Raw genomic sequence first — 23,880 nt, 5'->3', positions numbered from 1 at the left:
CCCCTGCTCATGCTGTCTCTCTCTCTCTCTCTTAGAAATAAATAAAACATTAAAAAAAAAAAAAAGAAAAACCAGATCCTGAGGTCAGTCCACCAAGAGGATATAACACTTCTAAGTATTTAGGCAACAAATATATAAAGCAAACATTAACAGACCTAAGTGAAGAAATAGACAGTAACATAATCATATTAGAGGACTTAGTACCCCACTTTCAACAATGGATAAATCTGACAGAAATCAATGAAAGACATGGGCCTTACCACACTTAACATATGACTTAACAGATATATACAGAACATTCCATCTAAGATCAACAGAATACACATTTTTCTCAAGTACACATGGGACGTTCTCCAGGACAAATAAATGTAAGAGGATTTAAATGATATCATGTCTCTTTTCTAATCCCAGTAGTATGAAACTAAAACTCAACTACAAGAAAAAGTTGGAAACTGTGCAGATATGTAGAGATTGGACAACATGCTACTGAACAAACAATGGGCCAAAGAAAAATTCAAAATAGAGATTTAAAAAATACCTTGAGACTAATGAAAATGAAAACACAACAACTAAAACTTATTGGATGCAAATCCAGGACAAGATAGACTCATGGTGAAATCTACCAAACATTTAAAGAAAAAGGAAATCAATTATCCTCAAACTATTTCAAAAAATAAAAGGGGAAGGGAAGCTTCCAAATATATTCTATAGGCCAGCATTATTACCCTAATACCAAAACAAAAATACCATGAAGAAGAAGAAAGAAGAAAGAAGGAAGAAGTAGGAAGAAAGAAGAAGGAAGAAAGTAGAAGGAAGAAGAAGACGACGATGACTATAGGCCAATATATCCAATGGACATAGATGCAAATATCATCAACAAAATATCAATAAAACACATTCAAAAATACATTAAAAGGACCATTCACTTGATCAAGTGGGACTGATTCTGGATGGAAGGATGATTCAATATTCACAATATAATAACATCACATTAACAAAACAAAGGATAAAAATTAAGATTATCTTGGGGCACCTGGGTGGCTTAGTTGGTTGGGCGGTCAACTTCGGCTCAGGTCATGATCTCACGGTTCAAAGGCTCGTGAGTTTGAGCCCCTCATCCGGCTCTTTGCTGACAGCTCAGAGCCTGGAGCCTGCTTTGGTTTCTGTGTCTCCCTCTCTTTCTGCCCTTCCCCTGCTCATACTCTGTCTCTGCCTCTCTGTCTCTCTCAAAAATAAACGTTAAAAAAATTTTTTTAAAGATTATCTCAGTAGATGCAGAAAAAAAATTTTGACAAAATTCAAAATCCATTCATGATAAAAAAAACTTTCAATGAAGTGGTTTAGAGAGTATATACTTCAACAAAAAGAAGGCCACATAAAAAACCCACAGCTAATAACATACTCAATGATAAAAAACTGAAAGCTTTTCCTCTAAGATCAGGAACAAGACAAGAATGTCCACTCTCATCACTTTTATTCAACATAGAACTGGAAGTCATAGGCGCGCGCATGCACACACACACACACGGAAAGAAAGAAAGAAAAGACATCCAAACAGGTAAAGAAGTTCAACTTCCACAATTTGCAGATGACATCATACTATAGAGAAAACCCTAAAGACTCCCACCAAAAGCTATTAGAATTGATAAATGAATTCAGTAAGATTGCAGGATACAAAATTAACATACAAAAATCATCTGCATTCTATACACTAAAAATGAAGTAGCAGAAAGAGAAATTTAGAAAACAATTTGATTTATAATTGCACCAAAAAGAATAAGATGCCTAGAAATAAGAAGGTGAAAGGCTACACTGAAAACTATAAAAGATAGATAAAAGAAATTGAAGGCAACACAAACAAATGAAAACCTATTCCATGATCATGAATTGGAAAGACCAATACTGTTAAAATATCCATATTACTCAAAGCAATCTACAGATTCAATACAATGCCAATCAAAATACCAATAGCATTTTTCACAGAACTAGAACAAATAATCCTAAAATTTTACAGAAGAACCAAAGACTCCAAATAGCCAAAGCAACCTTATAACTCCAGACTTCAAAATATACTACAAAGCTAAAGTCATCAAAATATTATAGTATTACCATAAAAACAGACACAAAGATCAATGGAACAGAATAGAGAGCTCAGAAATAAGCCCACACATATATGGTCAATTAATCTATAACAAAGGAAGAATATACAATAGAGAGAAGACAGTCTCTTCAATAAATGATGCCAATAAAACTGGACATGCAAAAAAAAAAAAATGAAGCTAGACCACTTTCTTACACCACACACAAAAATGAAAGGGATTAAACACCTCTGGGGTGTCTGGGTGACTCATACAGTCAAGCTTCCAGCTCTTAATTTCAGCTCAGCTCTCATTAGATCAAGCCCCACTTCGGGCTCCACTGAGCATGGAGCCTGCTTGAGATCCTCTCCCTCCCTCCTTCCCTCCTTTTGTCTCTTTCTCTCTCTGCCTCTCCCATGCTAGCCCATGTGTGTGTGTGTGTGTGTGTGTGTGTGTGCGCACACGCATGCACATGCTTTCTCTCGCTCTCAAAAATAAATACATAAACAAATAGATAAGTAAAATAAAATAAAATAACAAAACAGATTAAACAACCTATATGTGAGTCCTGAAACCATAAAACTCCTAGAAGAAAACACAGACAGTAATTTCTTTGATATCAGCTATAGTAACATTTTTCTAGATATGTCTCCTAAGGCAAGAGAAACAAAAGCATAATTAAACTATTGGGATGACATCAAAATAAAAAGATTTTACACAGTGAAGGAAAAAAGTCAACCTACTGAATGGATAAAGGTATTTGCAAATGGTATAGCCAATAAGCAGTTAATATCTATATAAAAAACTTAACCAACTCAACACCAAAAAACAGATAATCTGATTAAAAATGGGCATAGCATCTGAATAGACATTTTACCAAAGAAGACATGCAGATGGCAAACAGACACAAGATGCTCAACATCACTAATCATTAGGGAAATGCAAATTAAAAACCACAATGAGATATCACTTTACTCTTGTCATAATGGCTAGAATCAAAAAGACAAGAAATAAGGGCACCTGGGTTGTTCAGTCAATCAAGTGTCTGACTCTTGATTTTGGTTCAGATCCCAGGGTCATGGGATTGAGCCCAGCATTGGGCTCTGAGCTGAGAGTGAAGCTTGCTTGAGATTCTCTTTCTCCCTCTGCCTCTCTCCCCCTCTTGCTCTCTCTCTAAAATGAAATTCAAAAAAAAATTTTTTAAGACAAGAAATAACATATGTTGGCAAGGTTATAAAAAAAAAAAAGGAACGCTCCTTGAAAAAAAGGAACCCACATGTACTTCTGGTAGGAATGTAAATTGGTGCAGCCACCATGGAAAACAGTGTAGAGGTTCCTCAAAAAATTAAAAATAGAAATACCATATGATCCAGTAATTCCACTACTGGGTATTTACCCAAAGAAAACAAAAACATTAACTCAAAAACATATATGTACCCTATGTTTACTGCAGCATTATTTACAATAGCCAAGATATGGAAGCAACACAAGTATGCATCAAAAAATGAATGGATAAAGAAAATGTAGTGTACACACACACACACACACACAGAGTGGAGTATTAATCGGCCATAAAAAGAATGAGATGTTGCCATTTGCAACAACATGGATGGACCTAAGGGATATTATACTAAGTGAAGTAAGTCAGGAAAAGACAAATACCATACGATTTCACTTATATGTAGTATCTACAAAACCAAAATAAGAAAATAAACAAACAGAAAAAAGAAGCTGACCCATAAATAAGGAAAATAAACTGATGGTCCCAGGGGGGTGGGCAAAATGGGTGAAAGGGAGTGGGAGATATAGGCTTTCAGTTTTGGGATGAATAAGTCATGAGAATGAAAGATACAGCATAGGGAATATAGTTAATGGTATCGTAATAGTGTTGTATGCTAACAGATAGTAGCTACACTTGTGAATATAGAATAACATACAGAGTTTTTGAATCACTATGTTGTACACCTGAAACTAATGTAACATTGTATATCAACTATACTTCAAAATTTAAAAAAAAACCTATGGGATGCAGCAAATGCTGTTTTAGGAGGAAAATTCATAGAAATAAATGCCTACACCAAAAACAATCCCAAATGAAGAGCTCAACTTTAGACCTCAAGAAACTAGCAAAATAATCATTTTTAATTTTAATTTACTTTTATTCTTTTTCTTCCTCCAAAATGACAAAATGAAGAAATTCACCCTAAAAGGAAGAACAGGAAAAATAACAGCCAGGGGCTTAATCAACATAGATCTTAAACAGGATGTCTGAACTAGAATTTAGAAACACGATACTAAGAAAACTAGCAGAGATTGAAAAAAAGCATAGAATCCCTTTTTGTAGAGATAAAAAAAAGTAAAATCCAGTCAGGATGAAATTTAAAATGCTATAACTGAGATGCAATTTCGAATGGAGGCCATTCGAAATTGTGGCAAGGATGGACAAAGTAGACCAGCAAATTAGCAAGATAGAATACAAAATTATGGAGAATAATGAAGTAGAAAAAAAGAAGGAAACTAAGGCAAAAGAACACGATACAAGAATTAGAGAATTCAGTGACTTACTAAAAAGGAATAACATCTTAATCATAGGAGTCTCAGAAACTGTGGGGGGTGCCTAGGTGGCTCAGTGGGTTAAGTGTCCAACTTTGGCTCAGGTCATGATCTTACCATTCATGATTTGGAGCCCTGCATCAGGCTCTGTGCTGACAGCTCAGATTCTGTGTCTCACTCTCTCTGCCCCTCCTCTGCTCTCTCTCTCTCGCTCTCTCGCTCTCTCCTTCAAAAATAAATTAATATTAAAATAAATAAATAAATATATAAANACATTAACTGTGGCACCCCTCACAGTTTTTGTTTTTAATAAATAACTTTTTTCTTCTTTCCATCTGTGAAAGTTATTTTGACTGATAGAACTTTAGGTTGGTGTTTTTTCTGTCAGCATGTTGAGGACCTGGTTCCACTGTCTTAATTTTTGCTATTGAGAAGTCAGGTACCAATCTAAGTGTCATATTTTTATAGGTAATCTGTCTTTCCTCTCTAGTTGCTTTTAATTTCTTTTTGCCTATGTCAAGCTCTCAGTTTCACAGTGTCCAACTTTGGCTCAGGTCATGATCTTACCATTCATGATTTGGAGCCCTGCATCAGGCTCTGTGCTGACAGCTCAGATTCTGTGTCTACCTCTCTCTGCCCCTCCTCTGCTCTCTCTCTCTCTCTCCTTCAAAAATAAATTAATATTAAAAAACTTTTTAAAAAACAAAAATAAAAACTGTAGGTGCCTGGGTGGCTCAGTCAGTTGAGTGTCTGACTCTTGATTTCAGCTCAGGTCATGATCCCAGGGTCATGGGCTTAAGCCCTGCATCCAACTCCATGCTCAGCACAGAGCTTAAGATTCTCTCTTGTGCGAAAGACCAAAAGAAAGAAGAAAAAAAGAAAGAGAGAGAGAGAGAAAGAGAGAAAGAAAGAGAGAGAGAAAGAAAGAGAGAAAGAGAGAGAGAAAGAAAGAAAAGAAAAGAAAAGAAAAAAAGAAAAGAAAAGAAAGAAGGAAGGAAGGAAGGAAGGAAGGAAGGAAGGAAGGAAGGAAGAAAATTAGTAAACAAAGAAATGCCTTTAAAAAAGTCTCTCTCTGTCTCTGTCTCTGTCTCTCTCTCTCTCTCTCTCCCTGCCATCTCCTCTGCTTGTGCTCTCTTTGTAAAATAAATTTTTTTAAATGAAAGAAAAACAAAAACTGAAATTAGCTGCAAATATACTCTTACTTCAGAAACAAATTCCAAAGGATAGATTTCAAGCACCAGGAAAGTGATCCCAGATGAAAGGTATGGGAGGGAAGGGAAGGGAAGGGAAAGGAAGGGGAGGGGAGGGGAGGGGTGAGAGGGGAAGGGGAAGGAAAGGAAAGGAAAGAGGAAAGAAGGAAGGAAGGAAGGAAGGAAGGAAAGAATTATGAGAATTAAACTATAAGAAGATTATTGGAGAAAGGACAAGATTTGTTTTACAGCCCAGAATATAATCTATCTTAATGAAATTTGGGCAACTGAAAGGAATATGAATATGTACTATGCTCTTTTAGGTGGAGTATTCTATAAATGTCAATTAGGTCAAATCTTTGGTCGTTGTATTATCTATTGCTGCCTGACAAATTACCCTAAAACAATTAACATTGATTATTTCACCAAGTTTCTTTTTTTTTTTAATGTTTTTTTTTTTATTTATTTCTAGGAGAGAGAGAGAGAGACAGCGTGAGCAGGGGAGGGTCAGAGAGAGAGAGGGAGTCACAGACTGAAACAGGCTCCAGGCTCTGAGCTGGCAGTCAGCACAGAGCCCGACGCGGGGCTCAAACCCACGAACCGCGAGATCATGACCTAAGCAAAAGTCGGACGCTTAACCGACTAAGCTACCCAGGCACCCCTATTTCACAAAGTTTCTAAAGGAATCTGGAAGTGGCTTAGCTAGGTAGTTCTGGCTCAGTGTCTCTCATGGGGTCATCTCTCAAGTTGCTGCCCAGAGCGGCAGTCTCTGAAGGCTTGACTGGAGCTAAAGGATCTAATCCCAAGCTCTGTCACATGACTATTGGCGGGAGGCCATGATTCCTTAGTTCCAGGCCTCTCCATAGGAACACAGCCTTTAGCAACCTAATCTTAAGAGTGACACACCATCACCTCTGCCATATGATACAGGGCTCTCAGATCAACACTGGTATGATGTGAAGGGGACTACACATAGGTATGAATACCAGAAGGTGGGACCAGATCCTGCAACTGTGTTGTTCCAGTTTCTATATCCATACAGATTTTCTTTGGTCTACTTATTTTACCAATTACTAAAAGAGGAATGTTGACATTCCCAACTATAATTATGATTATGTCTATTTCTCCTTTTGGTTCTATCATTTTTTGCTTTATGTATTTTGGAGCTGAGTTTTTAAATGCATACACATTTAGGATTGTAACATCGTCTTAAGCTACTGTACCCTTTATCATTACAGGAAGTCCTTCCTTATTGCTAGGTTGGAAATTCACTTTGATACTAATATAACCACCCTTGATTTCTTTTATTTACTGTTCTCATCCATTTATTCTGATCCAATATATGTCTTGATATTTACAATGGGTCCTCCCACATTCCCTGGCTGGTGATCCCCCTCCTCCATTTTCAAAGCAATGATGGGCAGACTCTTTCTTGTGCTGCCATTTCTCCACTTCTCTGCAGCCAGAAAAGGTTCTCCACTTTTAAGGACTCATATGATTACATCAGGCCCAGCTGGATAATCCGGAATAAATCTCCCCATCTCAAGGCTCTTAAATTTGAGGACCTTCATCTGTTCAAAGACGTTTTTGTGTGACTGATACTCCTACCTTCTGATCTCTCTGAGGTACTGGCAAAAGGTTGTGCAGCCACACTCTCATTTTACCTGCCTGCAGTATACAGCAATTTCAGCTTTATGAAGGCCTTTAAAAAGTTATAATGTTGCAGGTTATCTGGATTTTTTTCTCCTCAAGGTAAGAGCAGCATTCTACATTTTAACTACTGGTGGAGAGTCTACTTAATATTTAATTAAAAAACCTTTTTTTTTTAAAAAGAAATTACACTATTGATTGTGAGGTGAGCCAGGGTAGGTGCAATTTACATAACTGGGAGGTTGGTAACAAGACATCTAAATACATTAAAAAAAAAAAAAAGATAAGACTCTGCTAGTTTACTTTTGATTAGTTTTTTAAAGCGAAATACAAAGATATGATTCCTGGATAAACCATCAGCATGCCCTCACAAAGACTGGCATTTTGATTCCATCTGGTAAGCAACATAAATAGTCTCTGGAGTAGCCTTGGCTCCACTTACCTTCATTTACCAGAATTAGCACAATACGAGCATGGACTAACATACAATAAACATTTCCTTCTTCCTTCCCCATCGGGGACACCACCTCCACCCCAAGGGTGGGGACAAGGTGACTCCAGCATTTACAGTAAAGGACAATATATGTTGACAGCTAGCAAAATCTATCCTAAAGTCTAGGAACCAAAGACGATACCTTCCCTGAATCCTATTTTTTGTCCCTAAAAGTAGACAAAGCATAACATTCCAATCTAGTACCTTAAAGGGCAGGTATTTGTTTCTGTCACAGAAATAGAGTCAGAAGGAACCCCAAATGTACTTCCTTGCCCCAAGCAAAGTCAATATAAATTGGTTTGTGAAATATCTATCAAGACTGAAGCTGTGTTTTCTATACATATATAAATAGCAAATTTGTTCCTCCTTTGGACTGAGTCTACGTGCAAAAAGAACTATTCATTTTTATGGCATCTTTTTTTCTGTTATTTTTCCAAATATTTAATGGAAATAACTAAAATGTATATAAACTATAATCAGTTAGTACATGACCTCAAGTCAACGCTACACGGTGGGGACTTTTTTTTCTTTTAAAAGTTCTAAGACACTGTTGGGTCAAGGCAAGCAACAAAGAAACAACATCAAAAATTAAAGAGGCAGTTTAATCTCTGCCAAGCATCCTCCTACAAGTCACAATCAAGGGCCCCAGCTGGCCTGAAACCAGTAAGTGGTTCTCTCTCATTGGTATGGAAATTTCTTATTTCCTCAGCATTTATGCTCCCAGGGAAGCTATCTAGCACAGGGCTCAGAAGTCCCAGGGGACACGTGGTCTTGTGCATCGTGTGTTTACAAAATTGAGGCCAGCCAGGGCCTAGGGTGTTTGAGGTCACTTGGGTGTGTGCACAGCAATAATCTGGAGGATGTGTCTTTGGTCCCATGGTTATGCCTGGTTAAGTCTGGCCTTGGGTGGAGTCTCAGAGGAGGAAAACTTTTCAAAGGAGGAAGAAGAAGGTATGAAAAAGGACCGCCTCATCCCAGTGCCATCATGACAGGCTTGCCAGCCAGTGCCCAGAGTTTGTTGGTTTAGCTGTTCAACTCCCTATGATAAATGTGTGCTCCAGTGCTGTCAAAAGACATAGCCCAATCAGATGAGTGAAAGTGGGGCGTCAGCACTGCCTGCTCCATGCTAGGCTCAGTGCCCATGTCCAGATAAATATGAACTCTATATCTAACACTATCTAATAAAACTCACACTGTATCCCTATTGGATCAATGCAGAAACCAGCTCACAGAGAGTAAGTCACTTGTACAGGTAATATAGCTATTAAGTGGCAAAACAAGGATTCAGCTCCATGAAAGCTCTGCCTCCTTTCAGGGCACCAACTGCCTCTCTCCTGAAGAAGTATATTTCCACTGTCACCCCTGGGAAGCAGACCTATCTGACTGGGAGAAAAGTAGCATATAATTCTGTATCAGCCTCACTGGGCAGGTCAGATTTTGCCTGGGGTATTTTTTGGGATCTCCAATTATGTGGTCTTCATCTGTAGAAGTTGATGTTTCCTCAGATGATATAAAATTCTAGCTTTGTCCCAACACTCAATTAAGAAGTGAAGTTTAAACATTTGGCCCAAGGTCATTCTGCTCTTAGTGAGAGAGCCCCTCCCAAGACCCAAGGCTCCTAAAGTCTCCTATGCAGTTCTTTCTGTATATATGTAGCCTGTTCTGAGGAAGCCTCACACAGCCAGAAGGCTCAAGCTTTGGGCTGACTTCTGCAAGATGTCAGAGGTCAATACCAGATTGAGTAACAGAAAACTTCCCCCTCAAACTGGAGATGTTGCGTGAAGTCCCAGCTTGGAAGGTCTTTGCTGTAGTTGAGCTACCCAAGAGCCTTGAAGAGAGCCAACACCTCCTAAAACAGAATTCTGCATTCTTTCCTTGGTACGAGGCAATGAGTACATTAGCAGGCACCCACCTTCACAGCAAGGACCAAAAATCAGATGGTGACTTGAGGAATGCCCTTCCCAGCTTCGCCTACCCAACCTAGGTCAAGTTTTGCCCCTTCCCCATGTCGTCTTGATAGGCTAGACCTTGTCAGTGATTTCTCCATCCTCTGAAATGGACACACCCTCATTGTAGCTATCATCCACTTGCCAATACATCCACTGTTATGATGGTTCTTTTCTTGTTACCTGAAGTTCTTATTTGGTTATATGCTTTACTCTCCGAATGCCGGTCATATCTTACACATATTTGGTGTCCATGGTTCCTAACACACAGCTCCCACTGATAGAAGCTTGTTTGTTAGGTCCTCACCCAATCCAGTTTGGTAGCTCCCAGGCATTGAGTGTAAGAAGGGCAAACGTGTAGTGAGGCTTTGGTGTGGCTATCCATGGAGTCTGTTGCATTCTTAGAACTTGTGGCTGGGCAAGGGCTTGGCAGTTCTGCAGCAATGGGGAAGGGTATAGGTGAAGACACTCATCAGCTGTTCAGGGATTCATTCCAGCTCTGTTTCTCTCTAGCTACATGGCTTTGGGTAAAGCCTCACGTTTGTTTCCTCATGTCTAGACTGTCAATACCAATAGTATCCACCCAATTGGACTTCTGGGCAGGCTAAAGGACATAATTCATGGAAGTGACCTGCATAGAGCAGTGTTTGGTTCTCCTCCCTTGCACTTATCATTGTTTACTATTGCATATTCATTTGTGTGGTCGTTTGACTAATAACTGTCTTTTCCACTGGAAGACATGCTTGGTGAAGCCAGAAGCTCTATTTTGTTCATCTCTGTACGTAATGACTCCCATCACACTATCTAGCACATCGTAGATAATTGGTAAATATTTGGCGAATATGTGAATGTATGAGTGAATGGAAGGCACTTAATAAATGTTTGCTGACTTACAGAAGGGTGTGATGCTCCTGGAAATGTTGCTAGTGTTATTTCTTGACTTAGGTGCTGGTTACATCCATAAGGCAACAAACATGTTTCAAGACGTAGGTTTTATTATTATTATTCAGATGGGCAAGTCCAGCAGATCAGGAGCTGCCTTCTGTTGAAGGGGAGGAGAGCACCTACAAAGTTTCCAGGAAACATGACCTCTGACCTGAGTTTTGAAGGATGCTTAGCGGCTGTCTGGGCAAGGGGTTAGTTAGGGTGAAAGTGATCTGTGCAGAGAAAAAAACATGCACAGAGTGGAAATGCAGGGCAGGCATATATCTGGAAGACCCCAATATGTCTGTGAGATGTAAGAGATGGTACTAGAGAGGTGGAAGGGGCTAGGCCATTCTCTAACAGACTCTAGAAGAGTCCAGAACTCATTTTCACTGGCCAAATTCCATTATTTAGAGGTGCCTGGATGGCTCAGTCAGTTAAGCATCCGACTTCGGCTCAGGTCATGATCTCTCAGTTTGTGGATTCGAGCCCCGCATCGGGTTCTGTGCTGAAAGCTAGCTCAGGGCCTGGAGCCTGCTTCAGATTCTCTGTCTCCCTCTCTCTCTGACCCTCCCCTACTCATGCTGCCTCTCTCTCTCTCTCTCAGAAATGAATAAAAAACATTTAAATTTTTTTTTAAAAATTCCATTAGTTAGTATATGCTGGCTATTTGAAATAGCCAAATTCCAACCACAAACACACGAGATTACTTCCCATCATCTGTCTTTTCAGGTGCCAGGAGTCAAATCTTAAAACTAAAAAGCTTGCCTTTGATTGAAAAACCCAAAGCGCTCTGTCTCTGTAGGACCAGATGTTCATCAAATCCACTGTCTCTCCCAGTTGCACTGCTCAGCAAGAGGCAGGATTCTGTTGGGGACAGAGGGAGGCAGACGGTGAAGCTGCCCTGACCCCTTCCCACTGCAAATTAACCCTGGCTCAACCACCCCAACTCACCATCTGGCAGTGGCCACTCCAACAGCTGCAGGCTGTCAGTCCCAATGACATCTGTCTCCTCCTGCTTCCCATCAGTGTGATGGCAAAGGGGAAGACGGGCATGTTTCTTTGCTCAGCCCAGCACTCTGCCTCTTGCTGCCTCTTCCTTCGGCTCTGACTTCATCCTCCACCTGGATCTGACAGAAGCCCACCTCCCAGAGTTTTGCCCTCAAAGGAGACAGGACTCCAGAACAGGTTGTCATGCCTGGCCTCTTACCATTGCCCAAGGAGCCTCTGATCCAGAGACTGGGTAAGCAGAGCCCCTCGGGGTTCTTAAAGCACCACCATGATTTGCAGCATAGCCAGAAGTGAGATCTACATTTTCATCAGTCTCTGTATTATCTTTCAGCTGTCCTCCCAGGGTGGGTCTTTGATGGGACAAATGGGAAAGAACTTGGCCCTTTCTGGCTCCCACTAGCCAAGTACAGTTGTTCACATATCTCAGGATAACACACTCTGCACTTTTTCAAAGAGCTTTCATATACTTGTCTCATTTTGCTTGTGCATCAAAACCCCACACTGTGGGTAAAGCCACTGGTGCTTCAGATCAGTAGCCAATTAAAGGCAGATTTGGAACTGGGTATCTTGTCTCCCCAGCTCCTGGTCTGGTACATTTCATAGACTACCACATAGCCATGTGTCGATTCTATTAGTATGGTTGTGCTTTGAATTAATGACTGTCTCTGTGTGGAAGGCAATCCAATGGCTAATCCATGGCTTATGTGGAACTGCCCGTAAGTGGCCCTCATCAACCTCAGAGACTTCTCCACCTCCACAGGAAAAGTCAGGGTCACCGCCTCCAAGCCCTGGTCAATGTTAAATGCCTTCACAACAGCTAGGAAAAGGAATTTACTGAGGCTGACAGAATCTCCCTCACTCTGAGGGAAAACGTCAGCCAAAGGGCCTGGGAAGAAACAAATGTGAGCCTGATGGAATTGGGAGCAGTTTTCATTGAGGGATCAGAAGCCCACAGAAGCTAATGCAAGCAAAGGGTTCACTGTTTAAGATACGGAGAAACCTAGGGGTACCTGGGTGGCTCAGTTGGTTAAGCATCTGACTTGGGCTCAGGTCATGATCTTGCAGTCCAGTCTGTGAGTTTGAGTCCCACATTGGGCTCTGTGCTGACAGCTCGGAGCCTGGAGCCTGCTTCGGATTCTGTGCCTCCCCACCTCTCTCTACCCCTCCCCCACTAGCACTCTTCTCTATCTTAAAGGTAAATAAACATTAAAAAAAATTTTTTTTAAGATCTAGAGAAACCTAATAGAACCTAGCTTGACCAAAGAAGTACAGCTGGACCTCAAGGCAAACAGAAGAATGAACAGCAACACCTCTCTCTCTCTCTCTCTCTTTCTCTGTCTGTCTTCCTCCTCCTCCTCCTCTCCCTACACGCCCCCCGCCCCCCCACTATGTCATCTCTCATCTCAGCCTCTCTCTGTGTGCCTGGTCATTTATCTTCTCTACATACTGATTTCTCTGATTGCTCAGGGCTTCTACTCCTTTATCCTTTTAGCCTATTTATTGCTTTGTCTCACGTGCTTCAGCATGAGCCTTGCCTCTAACTGTACTTGGCCCCTGCAGCTACCAAATAATTCTTGTAGTTGGGCATGTCCCAATTCAAGAGCTTGGAGAAAGAATCTAGTGGTTCAAGTAGACTGGCAAGGCCCATCCCCAATCCACTCATCAGATTCCTGGGGGACTGGGTCACATGGGATGCCACCCAGACCCACCCTTCAGGAGAGACTGATTTCTTAGAACTGAGCTGAGAAAAGCACCCCCATGAATCTATCTTAGAAAGGCAAGGCCTCACTTCTAGAGGCCACTAAGCTAAAGACTATCAAGCAGTGTTGGAACATGGGTTATAACAATGGCTAGTAATATGGAAAAGACTAGGACACGGCATCTGTTAGATTATACCCTCACTGAGGAAGTGGTTGTCTAGAGCAGTGATTATGTAATCACTTTTAATAAATGAAAGTATTCAAGTAGCACAAAATGCCACAAAACTTACTAGGAAAAAAAAAGCCCCACCAGATTCAATAAGAAGGTGGGTCTGCTTTAGATGAGACTCTAAAACTTGGATAAGCACGAAACATCCTGAACCAGAACTCAGGCGACCTGAGTTTTCATTCAGGCTGTGTTATGAACTTTCCATCTGGTAGTCCCTCCTTCTTTGTCTTGCTAACTCCTAACCAGTTTTATTTTCAAGACTCGACTCCATAAAGTCTCTGCTCTGTGCTCCCATGCGGCCCTCCACGTAACCCCATCATGGAAACTTCACTTTGTTCTGGAATTGTCTGGAATCTGTCTCTCTCACTAGAAGTAAGTTCCTTTAGCACAGAGCCTCCATTTTTATCCCCAGTTATATCCCAGGGCTTTCCTGAAATACAAACAGCAGGCACTCAATAAATGTGTTTCAACTGAATTGATTTTACAACATGCTTATCTGTGCCACAAATAAAGGCACACATATTGCTGCCTGGATGAAAGCACTGAGACCTCTTGTGATAGGAGGAGGGTCACCACTTGATGGACGTGGCAGAGGTGGTGAGACAGCCAGTATTCTAGAGCACAGCCAGCCCTTCCTGGGACATCGATATCTCCACCTGTGATATTGGAAGAAATTGCATATTCCTAAGCCAGAAATCAATATAGTTCTTTTGAAGGCAAATTTTATTAAAAAAGGAAAGCCTACATGTAGAAACAAATAGCAGAGTAATGTCAGAAAAAATGACAGATAGGAAGCCCCAAGCTCTCATCTCTTCCACAGAAACATTCAAAAACAAGCAGAAACTGTCAGAACACATTTTGTAAGAACTCTGGAAAACAGTCAAAAGTTTACAGCAACCAAGTGAAAACTGGATCAAGAAAAAGACACTTCAAAATTCCACAAATCTTCTCTAGCTATTTTGTACGCTCTTCCCCCATCCCTTCCCTTACATGACAGTAATCTTAGAGTGGCAACAGCCTTAAAGTGGCTCCAGTCTTAAAGCAGCAATAGTCTTGGTGACAACAAGCTTCAAGAGGCAACAGCCTGAATTCCCAGTCTGGGGCAACTTCTCTGGTTTTGAGAGGAAGCAGGACACTTTATTTGCAAATTCTTGTGTACGTCACATATATGTGAGCCACATGTCTCTTCTAATCTGTCTGAAGACTACCTGAAGGGCTGATACAAAAATGCTTCTCTCTGTTTTGCCAACTCAGAACTCAGACCAAAAAAGGTAAAAAATATTGCAAGCTGAATTAATAACCTTCAGATGCCTGGAAAAAAGATTACAGTCCAACATACTACAGACAATTTAAGGCAAAGCTGTAGAGAGTTCATCTAGGAAATGAGGACATTTAAAGCAAAAGATTACAGTCCAACATACTACAGACAATGTAAGGCAAAGCTGTAGAGTTCTTCTAGGAAATTAGGACCTTTAAAGCAACCAGGGAATTTATATGCACGTGGATTCCTAAGGCAAGATGCATTCTCAGAAGAGACCTGAGAAGATTCTAAGCTTTCCCCTTGAACTGATCTTTAGGCACAGTGCAGGTCTGACTAAAAGGTGGAGGAGAACCCAGCCACAGAACCAATTTGTGAAGAGTCAGAAAGCTCTGGCTTTTAAAGAATTCTCTGTCAAACCATCAGCTGAATGCAAGCTAAGGAACAGAGACTGTGATGACCACATTAACAAGAAAAAGCCTTTGACATAATACTTTGAGGATGTGGCTAATCAAATAGGCTACTACAGCCTTCAACAACTGAGAAAGCCAGCAAATCCTTGGGAAGGGGAAGAATTTGGTTTCCAAAATCACCACATAATAACAGCCAAGTGTAAAATTTTCAGTGGAAAATCAGTGAAAGTAAGGCTCATCCATGATAATAAAATTAATTGAAACTATCCCTGAGGAAGGCTGGAAAACAGATTTACTAGACAAATATTTTTTAATTGTCTAAAAGATCAAACCAGAAAAGGAAAACATGGCAAAGAATGAAAGAAAAATCAGGACTACAGTGTATAAACAGAATGACAATATCAATAAGGAGATATAAATTATTTTTAAGAACTGAAATTTTAGACAGAATCCTAAGCAGGCTCCACACTCTCAGCACAGTGCTGGACACAGGGCTCGAACTCAAAAATTCAAAAATGGGCAAAACTCTTGAGTAGACATTTCTCCAAAGAAGATATACAAATGGATGATAAGTACATAAAAGATATTCAACATCTTTTAGGAAAATGCAAACCAAAACCACATTGTCTATTATTAAATTTTAAAAATATAAATAGTGTTGACAAAGATGTGGAGAAAGCGGAACCCTCTTGTACTTCTGATGGGAATGTAAAATGATGTAGCTGCTGTGGAAAACAGTTTGGCAGTTCTTCAAATAGTTAAACATAGACTTATCATGTGGCCCAGCAATTCAGCTCATAGGTATATACTCAAAGACTTGAAAGCAAGCGTTCAAATAGATGCTTCCCCTCCAACACTCACAGCAGCAACATTCACGACAGCCAAAAGTTGGAAACAACCTAAGTGTCCATCAACAGATAAATGGATAGACAAAATGTGATATACACATAAAATGGAATATTATTCAGCCTTAAAAAAAGAAGGAAGTTCTCACCCATGCTACAACATGGTTGTACCTTGAAGGCATTTTGCTAAGTGAAGTAAGTCAGACACAAAAGGACAAATACTGAATGATTCCACTTATAGGAGGTAACTAGAGAGGTCAAAGTCATAGATAGAAAGTATAATGGTGATCACCAGGGGCTTCTTGGAGTGAGTAATAAAGAGCTATTGCCTTGGGGGGTACAGAATGTCAATTTGGGATGTTGAAAAGGTTTTGGAAGCAGATAGTGGTGATAGTTACACAATACAGTGAATGTATTCAATGCCACCTAATTACACCCCTAAACATGGTTAAAATGGTAAATTTATGAGTATTTTATAATATTTAAAAATTAAAATAATATTGAAGGATCACCCCAGGTGGAAGGGTGGAAGTTGGTGCTTCTTCTCAGGACTATAAAGGACACAAAAATTTGGATGTTCCCATAGTGGCAGGAACAGTGCCCTGCCTAGCAGAAGGGGATGAACTGCAGGCATCTGTGGAAGCAGACTGCTGACTCAGTCTGCAATCAGGGAGTTCTGGGCTTACACTGCACCCCACATTTTGGCTACTGTGAGTAATGTTGCCATGAACATTGGTATACAAATATTTGAGTCCCTGTTTTCAGTTTTCTTGGGTATATACTTTCCACTTTCAAGTGGGGTATGCATTAGGATGTTTCAGGTTATAGTACTCACTAAAACTAACTTGAGAAACAAGGGGAGGGGGGTTATTGTGAGATAAGTCTTTCCCAGAATTTAAGAATGGCAGCCAGGCCCCAGAAAAATAGGGCAACCAGGAATTAGAAGGCTAGAAGGTACTCAAGAGGTCCTCCACCACCATCTCTCTTATCTGCGTCTTTCTTCTCTTCCTCACAGATTCACTTCCACTGCTATTCCCATCTGTATGGTAGCAAACGTGGTCAAAGATATCAACCATATTTTCACATCACTGGTCTAGGCATGTTTCTCCTGTGTCCCAATTCCAAATTCCTAGGAAGAGACATCAAAGACAAGTCTCCATCCATTAATTCCTCAACTATACCCTAAGTAAGGGACAATAAACTAGCTGCCTTCTGGTCCAATTAACTGTAACCAGGGAGACAGAGTCATATAGCACACAGAGCTACAAAGGGCCTCCCTTGGCTATTACATGGATTTGAGGGGCAAAACAGACAAACCAAGAAGTATCCACAATGGTGGGTGGGAAGCATCAGAATATAATGAATAATACAATGTACTAAAGGTTGGTGGAAGGACAGGACCATATCAGAGGGACTCTAGAATCTACATAGTAGGAACAGAAAGGAAGCTGCCATATTGAATACAACAGCTACATACAAGGTTGAACTATATTTTCGTTTATTTTTTTATTTTCCAAAGCCGAAACCAAGAAGGACAATTCTAGCAAGGTGGAGACAGGAAACACAGGACCTGAGGTGGGTCAGAGGGAGTTGGAAGGTTTCAGTTCACATAGCTAGTAACAGGCAGACTGAACATTAAGACCAAATGTATCTGATTCAAAAGCCTATGCTCCTTCCTTTGCTCATCACTGCAACTCTTTGGGTTAGAAATATATTTTGCCAGTCTGAACAAGTGTGAAAAAGAAAAGTTCATATAGTTATGATTTTATTTGTTTACTGATACAATGCCTTGTTTTTATAAAGCTTCTGAGACGCATATAAAAATATACTGTTTTCAAAAATTACTAATCAAACATTTACCATGTGGCAGGTATGTGCTAAAGCTTTTACCTACACTATTATATTTGATCTGCAGTAACCTTTCACAGTAGGAAGTATTATTACCTCCTTGTTTTTGTATGGAAAAAAATGGGATTTGGAAAGTCTTTAAGTAATTGCACAATGTGATACAGCTAATAAGTGGCACGCTAGAATTCAAGTCAAGTAAGAGCCCACAAGCTCTTAATTGTTTTGCTAAATAGTTGAGAAGTCAAGGTTAAGGAGAAACATGATTAAGAAATTACAGCCTGATTATCCCCTAGAATTATATTAATATTGTCCTAATGAGAAGCCAGGAATAAGCCAAAAATATTAAAGATTCCTAGTAAACAAATAAAAAAAGGAAGAACACTAGTTGTAAGAATCACAATATCCTTAAGATAAATTTAGGATAGCCCCAATTTTTCTGATACTGAGAGAATTTTACCCATGAGTCTTCAAAAAGAGAATAATACAGTGTGATGTCATGGATAATGTCCTGATGACATCTTTATAGTTAATGATATGATGACTTTTATAACTAATACATTTGCAACTCACACACTTGATTGTAGTCAGCATAAAACCAAAGAACATGTGAGTTTAGGAAGTTTTCTATGAGGCCAAACTAATACAGTCCAGTTAATAGCTCCCTGAAGAACTAGTTAGAACTAAGATCTGTGTGTGTGTGTGTGTGTGTGTGTGTGTGTGTGTGTGTGTACATGGACTGCACTTCCTTCAGGGAATCCACCACACATATTTGAATAAGAATTACACAGGGAGTGCTAGCTGGGATTTCTGAGATGAACTTGGAGTGTAGTCTATGTTGCTAATTAAAAGCAGAGCCCAAGAGACAGATGTGGGCTAAAATTATGGCACAAGGAAACATTTACCTGGATGGATGGTCACCCCTACCTACATAGAATAATTTGGTTTTGATCAATATTATCTCATAAAAATGTTAAAAAGCAAAATTCTATGAAAATTATTTTAAGAACAATATGTGAAATACAAATTTATATGCCAATGCTATTTTGCATTCCCTCAATTGTTTTGTAAACAAAAACGGTGATCCTTCCTGTTTAAACTTCAAGCAGGAAAAAACATTTTAATAATCTAATAAATAAAGACCAGTGTCTGCAATCAGAATACAGACAGAAGTTAGTAAGGCAGCTCCCTATTGGCATAATTTTGATCATTCAATACAAAACTGTTGTTTGAAAGATTTTCCTCTCTTCTTTATAATGGAAATAAAGGGCCTTATAAATGAAGTTTTTATTAGGTATTGAAAGAAAGCAATGAAAATTTTATAAAAAACTTGGAATGAGGTGAAATTGGTAAGGAAGACGTATTGGTAAGGAACATAAGTCAAAATATATGAAGATGTCAAATAAAATATTACTTGGAATGTCAGTCAGGTAGCAGTCTGTATACGGTAGACTAGAGAACAAAATATTCAGATGTGTCTATTTAAGCTAGGAATAAGATGTACAATTAATATGCCTACTGCTACAAAGTGAAGAATTCACAGTTTGGCTCATCAAAAAGTATCCCTGGATTGCAACATAAAAGCTCAACTGTTAAGTCCACTTGAGAATCATCTATGATAGTTTTTGCTTGTGAAATGATTTTCATAATACAGTTTGAAATTAATGGTGGTTAAATCCAAGGACTTGGCAAAAATGGAACGTATTGAGTGTAAATCTTAATGAGAAAAAAACCGAGAATGATAATTAGTGAAAATGAGTTCTTTATAGAACTAATTAGAGAACCCAGAAAAAGTTCCCCAAGGGAAAATGGGGACCTATACCAACTTTTTACAAACCATTTTTAGTGTTGTGATAGAAGATAGAGAAATTATACATCGAAGTTTAAGTTAGGATGCTGATTTTAGGAAAATTCTTCAATTTCAGTATTAACTAGAATTTTAAAACTTTGGTCAAAATACTCTTTCCTCTTATCTCATTCACACATTCCTTTGCAATTGAAGCTGAATGGTACACCAATCCATTGCATCACGGCACTATAAGCCCCTGAGGACAGACTGGTCTGTTTGTACTCCCCGTACCCACAACAGCAAGCATGGCATGTAATTGCTGCTCGAGAGGTATCTGCTTGAATGCTTTTGAGTGAGTGAATGAACGTCATTTAGATGCAAAAGTAAATGCCTGCCAAACCTTGGGAATAAGGTTACCATCTGGGAATGAAACTAATAATAAGATATACTAAAAGACCAGGGGTGCCTGGGTGGCTCAATCAGTTGAGCCTCCGACTGTGGCTCAGGTCATGATCTCACGATTTGTGAGCTCAAGCCCCACATCAGGCTCACTGCTGTCAGTGCAGACCCCACTTCAGACCCTCTGTCCCTCTCTCTCTGCCCTGCCCCTGGTTGTGCTCTCTCAAAATAAATAAAACATTTTTTAAAAAAAGATATACTGATGGCACAAAAACAGACACTCAGATCAATGGAACAGAATAGAGAACCCAGAAAATGGACCCACAAACATATGACCAACTAATCTTTGACAAAGCAGGAAAGAATATCCAGTGGAATAAAGACAGTCTCTTCAGCAAGTGGTGCTGGGAAAACCGGACAGGCAGAAAAATGAACCTGGACCACTTCCTTACACCATACACAAAAAGAAACTCAAAATGGATGAAAGACCGAAATGTGAGACAGGAAGCCATCAAACTCCTCAAGGAGAAAGCAAGCATAAACCTCTTTGACCCTAGCCTCAGCAACTTCTTACTCAACACATCTCCAGAGGCAAGAGAAACAAAAGCAAAAATGAACCATTGGGACCTCATCAAAATAAAAAGCTTCTGCAGCGAAGGAAACAATCAGTAAAACTAAAAGACAACCAACAGAATGGGAGAAGATATTTGCAAACGACTTTCAGATAAAGGGCTAGTATCCAAAATCTATAAAGAACTTATCAAACTCAGGGCACCTAGGTGGCTCAGTCGGTTAAAGTGTCTGACTCTTGATTTTGGTTCAGGTCATGATCTCACCATTGGTGGGTTCGAGCTCCACATCAGGCTCTGCGCTGACAACTCGACGCCTGGTGCCTGCTTCAGATTTTGTGTCTCCCTCTCTGTCTCTGCCCTTCCCCTGCTTGTTCTCTCTCTCTCTCAAAGATAAATAAACAAAAACTTTTAAAAAAAGAACTTATCAAACTCAACACCCAAAAAAATAAATAATCTAGTGAAGAAATGGGCAAAAGACATGAATAGACACTTCTCCAAAGAAGACACCCAGATGGCCAACTACTCATGAAAAAATGCTCAACATCACTCATCATCAGGGAAATACAAATCAAAACCACAAAGAGTTAACCACAATGGCTAACATTAACAGCTCAGGCAACAACAGATTTGAAGAGGATGGGGAGAAACAGGATCTCTTTTGCACTGATGGTAGGAACGCAAACTGGTGCAGCCACTCTGGAAAACAGTGTGGAGGTTCCTCAGAAAATTAAAAATAGAACTACCCTACAACCTAGCAATTGCACTACTAGCTATTTATCCAAGGAATACAGGTATTCTGTTTCGAAGAGGCACATGCACCCCAATGTTTATAACAACACTATCAACAATAGCCAAAGTATGGAAAGAGCCCAAATGTCCATCAGTGGATAAAGAAGATGTGGTATATACATATATGTGTGTGTGTATACACACACACATATACCATGGGCTACTACTTGGCAATCAAAAAGAATGAGATCTTACCATTTGCGACTACATGGATGGAACTAGAGATTATTATTCTAAGCAAAATTAGTCAGAAAAAGACAAATATCATATGAATTCATTCATATGATGACTTTAAGATACAAAATAGATGAACATAAGAGAAGGGAAGCAAAAATAATATAAAAACAGGAAGGGGGATGAAACATAAGAGACTCTTAAATATGAAGAACAAACAGAGGGTTACTAGAGGGGTTGTGGAGGGGGACATGGGTGAGGGGCATTAAGGAATCTACTCCTGAAATCATTGTTGCACCGTATGCTAACTAACTTGGATATAAATTTTAAAAAATAAATTAAAAACTGCAAAAAAACAAGATAGATTGAAAGTCCATAGCTATCTGTAAAAAAAAATCCAAAAGATTGCCTATATATGTAAGAAGGGGATTTGGGACTTCAAGGTATAATTAAGATATGTGGGATAGTATCAGGAGTCATGATATAAACATGATTTCAACTCAAAAAATATAAGACTAATTTTTTATATGTTGCTGGAAAAAAAACTATAGAACTGAATGGGATCTGGGAAATAAGGGATCAGAGATGAAGAATTTTTAATTTTTCTGTTGAATCACTGTGTTGTACACCTGAAACTAATATATTATGTTATATGTTAATTATATTAGAATTAAAAAACAATAAAATAAAATAAAGAAAAACCAAGTTTTTAAAGTATATTTGATGACAAAATATTTACCACCTAATGGTAAATAAAAATTGAGATTACAGATGGTATTTTCCTTAAATTAAACCTACACATATCTGGAAAGAAAAAACATTCAAAATATGTAAATGATGTCTAAATGCTAAGAAAAAGGGGGCGCCTGGGTGGCTCAGTTGGTTAAGAATCCAACTTCAGCTCAGGTCATAATCTCGTGGTTCATGACTTCGAGCCCTGCATCAGGCTCTGTGCTGATAGCTCAGAGCCTGGAGCCTGCTTCAGATTCTTTGTCTGCCCCTCCCCTGCTCATGTTCTGTCTGCCTCTCTCTCTCAGAAATAAACATTTAAAAATTCTTTTTAATAAATACTAAAAAAATTTTTTTTTAAATTTTTCTGAATCCCTTCCTAGCAAGAAAGTAGGCTCCATGAGGGAAGAGATTATTTTTCTGTTGAGATGGATGTATCGGTGGGTAGGTAGATGAAGGGACAGACCATTCTTTCACTCATTTATTCACACACAGAAGAATTTGTCCATGTTAACCCAGCCATGATCCAGAAGAAAGAATCACTGAATCTGTCCAACAGAGGGTTTCTGGTCACCAGAATGATACCGGCTCTTTGGGGACAGAGATGGGTTACCTGGCTTAACCAGGGCTCAGTTCAGTTAATAAACATTTCCAGACTATTTACTCACATGAGATGTCAAGACTCCTGGGTGTTCATCAGGATACAGGATCAGTTGGCTGTGATGAAAACCGAGAATAAGCGCCGTGAGCAGACAGAACCATGTTTCTCTGACACACATACATCTAGACCACATCATGACTCTGCTCCACGAAGTTGCTTCGGCAACAGCCAGTGTGCTAGTCAGGTTAGATTAAGCAATGCTGCAGGAAAACAACACTGCAATCTCAATGGCTGAATAATTAAACACTTTTCTGGTTCTTCCCCCTGCTACTACTTTTGCTCTGCTACTTGAGGCAGTTGTACAAGGATCTGGATTGAATCAATCTTTTTGTCAAGTGCAAGGCCAAGGCAAGGCTCAAGGCCTGTCTGGTCAGCTGAGAAAGCAACAAAGAGCTCTTTTTCATGCACAGTTTACTGCTTGCATGGACAGTGAGGAAGCAGATCCAAAGCCCCCCCCCGCTGAGGTCCTCACCACACAACCTGAAAGGATGGACCTGAAGCAGAAGAGGTCGGGTGACTGCAACACCAAGCTGTGGGACACCCCATGGCTGACAAGCTAATTGCAAACATCCATCAAGTGGTTTTACGGTCTGCAGCTTTATCCTGAGGGCCTGTGGAGGGAAGCACCGCCA

This window comes from Crocuta crocuta, unplaced genomic scaffold (genome assembly GCF_008692635.1).
Source record: "Crocuta crocuta isolate KB4526 unplaced genomic scaffold, BGI_CrCroc_1.0 scaffold59, whole genome shotgun sequence".
NCBI lineage: Eukaryota > Metazoa > Chordata > Mammalia > Carnivora > Hyaenidae > Crocuta > Crocuta crocuta.
Note: the sequence above shows the minus strand (reverse complement) of the source record.